Below are 5,000 nucleotides of genomic sequence, written 5' to 3'. Positions count from 1 at the left end.
AACTTTCTCAGCAACAACTTGGACACTTGAATCGTTTTTCCAGAACATTCCATTTGGGATCGAGGCATTTTTTATTGTTTATTCATTTTTTTTTTTTTTTTTTTTTTTGGTTCGACTGAAATATTTCTACAAGTGACTGAACTTCGTGAGGAGAGAAGAGAACCGGGACGACTTTAGGATCTGGACGGTGTGGTTCTCCGTCCGTTCCGAATGTAGTCGAGTTATAAGAGAATTATCCGCTCTCTCGGCTTGATCTCTGCGCGCACACACACACACACGCACGCCGCACGTGCTCGGCCGTCTAAAAGCGAAATAAAATCGGGGGAAAGAACGTTTCCCTGATTTAGTTCTGCTTTCTAATTCCTCCTAAAAGCAGGAACACGTTTGCTTTGCGAGCGTACGGCGAGATCTACAGCGCTGCGGTTTCAGTGCCGTGGCCGTTACAAACGTGAACAACGAGCAGCACGTTTCCTCCCACGCGCTCGTGACGCTGCCGCATTTAGACAATCAGTCCTAACCCCGCCGCCGCCGCCGTTTCCCCACAACCCGCCTTTCTCACTGTGTTCGTCAGTTTAAATGTTTTTTGTCTTTAAATGATTGTGGTCTAAAAGAGGAGACACTCGATTAAAAAAAAATCTACATCTACTGTGTGAGCTCAGAGACGTCTGTGTGTCTCAGAACTTAGCGTTTGTGGTACCGTTTAAAAGAAATGCACTGTTTCCCAGAATGCACTGCTTTTACTTGTGCTTGTGTCCGTGGACATTACGCCGTTGTCAAGTGTGTGTGTGTGTGTGTGTGTGTGTGTGTGTGTGTGTGTGTGTGTGTGTGTGTGTGTGTGTGTGTGTGTGTGCGCGCGCGCGCGCGCGCCTTTTCTCCATCCTGCTTTCACATTAGTAAGAGATACGATGTATCTAGCACGCTGGTGTCGTTTGTGGGCGTGGCCTGTTAAAGCCGAAATGGCTCCGAAATGTTTTGCAACGTATAATTATGAGCGTGGCAGACACTTATTCCCAGGGATTTCAGAACAGCGTAACAGATATTGCGTCATCGGGTAGGCGTGGCCTATTGGATCATCTGTATGACTGTTTTGTCCTTCGTAGTATGCTGTGTTTTTTTTTTAAAGAGGGCTTTTTCCCAAGACCTCCGGAAACTCGCCCACTTTACGTCGTGGTAACGAAACCCCTGGAATTTAGTGAATGCCTTATGGAGGGTGTTACCGTTGTTTAAAGCCGGTGTGTTTTAGTGCAGTAAAATGCTTTTATTTTCAGTTTTGAGCACCAGATGTGCCTCAGTGGACTATTTAGATCAGAAGACAACGAGTTTGAAGCACGGATCAAAGCCGCCGCTGCGCTGGTTCTTCTGAGTCTCACTCAGGTGTAAGTCACGTGTAGAACAGGAACGTTGTCATTGTTGGTAATGTGAACGCGGGGTTGTTTGTGTGTGTGTGTGTGTGTGTGTGTGTGTGTGTGTGTGTGTGTGTGTGTGTGTGTGTGTGTGTGTGTGAGTGTGTGTGAGTGTGTGTGAGTGTGTGTGAGAGTGTGAGAGAGTGTGTGAGAGTGTGTGTGTGTGTGAGAGAGAGAGAGAGAGAGAGAGAGAGTGTGTGTGTGTGTGTGTGTGTGTGTGTGTGTGTGTGTGTGTGTGTGTGTGTGTGTGTGTGTGTGTGTGTGTGTGTGCGTGCACTATAAAGTTAGGCAGAGAAGTTGGACTTAGCAATAAGTGTTATGTGTAGAACTATAACTGGTCCCTGGTCAATAAGGGTGAAGGTCAGTACAGCTTTAAGCTCGACCAGCCTTTAGTGCCGTAATCAGGATCTGTGAGTAAAGCACTAGAGCTGAATGTTTGTGACCAATTATGTAAAGAAAAAATAACATTTCAGGTGTGAATGAGAATTAAAACTCACAAAACCTTCGTCCTTCGTGCAGCCGCTTTAACACCTTTCTTTATGCACACGCAGGACAAATACACGATGTTGTTATTGGAAAACTTTTAATGTTTGGTGTAAAAACTAATTGCCCCCCTGAACATTCCGACGTCATCTTTCGTTCGATTCTGAGAGCTTCTGATGTTAAAATGGGACGTGCCCAGAGAGATTAAACCTGATGAGGGGGGGAATGTGATGTGATGATGTTGTGGTTTCTACAGATCGTCGTGTCGTCATTATGACGCCGCTCAGAACTTTTAACGACGGTGTAATTAAAAGACACTTCGCTAAATCTCCCCCAAACCCTGCGTGCTCGTGTGTGCTGCTGAAATTCTTCCTTTAACGGCTCAAAGCCCTCAGCATGCTTCCTGATGCGGGGATTGTGTGTGAAATCGCAGGTGGAGCAACAAAAAGACGCAGAGGACGAGAGACGCCTCGGCTATAACACGACGCCGTGCTCTCACAACGGGTTGCAAGAAAGGCGTTAGTCTTCCACCGAATGTGAACGGACGAGGAAGAAGGTAGAGGGCGCTCTTCTCTCTGGTGGGAGACGATCCATACATACACCAGTTTTGGGATTGTAATCTGGATAAGAAGCTTCTCAGATCACAGACCGTTCTTCTTCATGGAGTGTTTAGGCAGGAAATGAGGCTTTAACGCAGTCCACCCACTGTGCTGTAAAGTATTTCTGAACGTTTGCGTACCGGATAAAGTTATCGCTCACGTCTCGAGCTACACGCCAAGCAATAGCAACGATCCACTGTCTGTCTGGTGATTTAAACCAGGTGGAGCCCTCAGGACATGTGCATGTTCAAACACAAAGGCGTTTATACCACATCACGAGTGCACTGTATGTACAAGAGAGAGAAATATCTACTGTAAACAGGATCCAGACGTGTACATTTATTAAGAGATCCTGAAGACCGAAGGGGGTGGGTTTGGGGTGGGGGGTGTTTTATGATTGACCCTTCTGTCCTTTCTGCTTTCTCTCCTTGCAGATGTGTTTGTGTGTGAAAGCCAGAGCAGAGACAGATGCGATACGCTTATTTAATTTAATCTGTATTTTATTTTATTATTTTAATTTTTTTTTATTTAATTTAATTTTATTATTTTTATTTTTTTTAATTTAATAATTTTTTTTTCAATTTTATTTTATTTTATAAGCATAGCATGTGTAGGATAAACCCCACACTGTTTCGGATTTAACCTAATGATGAGTCTCGCAGTGTTGAAAGAGCTTCCTGAATGTTTTCATGTTTTATGTTTTTTTTTGTTTGTTTGTTCGTTTTTGTTTTTTTCGGACAAATTGTTTGTCTTTGTCTAGATCAGAATGTTTGCCTAATTAACACACGCGCAAAAAAAATGTTATCGACTGTTTTTTTGCGATTGCAAAAGAAAAAAAAACAATGCCATAACAAACCAGCTGCCTTTTGTCGTTCATTCTGAATCTGTGCTGTAATAAATAACGCAGCGTTAATATTTTATATTATATAATGAAACGAATTGCACTTGTTCTAGTGATTCTATTTATTCGGGGTCATCCGGCGCAGTCGTTACTGCTTTAATTCTTAACGTTGATCTGGTGAAGGTTGAGGTGTTTTTTTTGTTTGTTTGTTTTTTATTATTAGATCTTTTACTAGACTATTATATGATGTCAAAAGTCAACAAACAATGTTTATTTCACTGTTTTACGCCTACTTTGAAGACGTCGTCGAGCGTCGTTGTCGAGCGTCGTTAGGACGTACGGGTTCATTTCTTTTTTATAAACTTTATTCACTAGAGAGAAAACAAATGTTTTCTAGATGTCCGGCTTCTGACATCTCACGTGTTTATTCCTGTACATAAGCAGACCTTTTATTACAGAGGAATTTCTCAAAAATATTTATTAATTGTTGAAGTTTTGTTAGATTTAATGCTGATTAACGGAATAATAAAAAAAACACATTTTCTTCACGTTTTCTAAATTTCTGTAAAGGTTTTCGTCTTTACAGTGAAATAAACATTTTAATTCCAGCATCGTCTTCTGTTAATTTTTTTTACTAAGTATGCAAATTTTTCACATATTTATTTAAGATGAAGACACGTTTTCTTTAACTGTGATTTATTATTATTATTAGTAGTAGTAGTAGTAGTAGTAGTAGTAGTAGTAGTAGTAGTAGTATTTTATGACAATAATATCCATCTTCACCTGTAGTGTCTCTCCTTAAGAAGGTATAGAGGGAAGAAAAACACAACACACAGGATTCTGCACAAGAGAACATTGAAATTATTTTCCATATCCAAAGACCGGACCGTTTTATTTATTTATTTGTTTATTTATTTGCCCATTAGCTGACTTTGCTTGTCACGGTGATGGAGTACGAGCGCCACCCAGTGGTGAGTAAGTTACAGAGGAGAAACTGTAAGTAATTTAGGATTAAAATTTGTTTGATTTTTTTTTCTGGCTTTAAACGTGGACTTAAAAAAGCCTTCTCATTTTAAGGGGAAGAAAATCTCATGATTTGTAACCATTATTTGTATCCGACTACAAAACGATTCTTCACTTACGCAAAAATTCGACTCGACGAACCGATTGGTTTGCGAACCTTCTGTTCTTTAACATAAACTAAACGAATATATGCTAATAGTTAATTAAAAACATGGTTATTACTTTTATTCAGTGAACTAAAGGCATTAGCTTCTTTTTTCATATATTTTCTACCACTCATCCGAACTACCACGCATGTAGGGAGGATACCGGAGTACCGGAGGAAACCTCCGAGGCACAGGGAGAACAAGCAAACTCCACACACATACACAAGACAGAGGCGGGAATCGAACACCGACCCTAGAGGTGTGCGGCAGATGTGCTACCCACTAAGCCACTAAGCCACCGTGCCCCCTGAGAGCACAGTGACAGTTAAACTATTGACAGTATTTATGAGAATAAAGTCTTAACGTTTTAACAATCATTACATATTAACAATGGGGTAGATGCAGAGATCATGAGGAAATTAAGTAAATTAAGTAATCCGATATCACGACAAAACAACCTATTTATGTCGTGATAACGAAAACATTTAATAATCAGGACAATAAA

The 5,000-nt window shown here is 40.9% G+C and overlaps 2 protein-coding genes across 4 annotated transcripts in view; both read left to right on the top strand.

Annotated features, from left to right (window-relative positions):
• sgpp1b (sphingosine-1-phosphate phosphatase 1b) overlaps positions 1-1,112 on the top strand; it is a 7,945-nt gene extending 6,833 nt beyond the window's left edge. For all 3 annotated transcript variants that reach the window (XM_027167850.2, XM_047812421.1, XM_047812420.1), the window contains one exon: positions 1-1,112. This exon is cut by the window's left edge and continues 909 nt beyond it. The gene's annotated coding sequence lies outside the window, so the exon portion shown is untranslated.
• A 460-nt stretch (positions 1,113-1,572) lies between these two features.
• The window catches only part of LOC113656897 (macrophage mannose receptor 1-like), a 10,980-nt gene continuing 7,552 nt past the window's right edge, over positions 1,573-5,000 (top strand). Inside the window, exon 1 of the mRNA XM_027168363.2 lies at positions 1,573-4,297. The gene's annotated coding sequence lies outside the window, so the exon portion shown is untranslated. The remainder of the gene's footprint in view (positions 4,298-5,000) is intronic.

Source organism: Tachysurus fulvidraco, chromosome 4 (assembly GCF_022655615.1).
Source record: "Tachysurus fulvidraco isolate hzauxx_2018 chromosome 4, HZAU_PFXX_2.0, whole genome shotgun sequence".
Taxonomy (NCBI): Eukaryota; Metazoa; Chordata; class Actinopteri; order Siluriformes; family Bagridae; genus Tachysurus; species Tachysurus fulvidraco.
The sequence above is the reverse complement of the archived record's forward strand: the minus strand, read 5'-3'. Positions and strand labels throughout refer to the sequence as shown.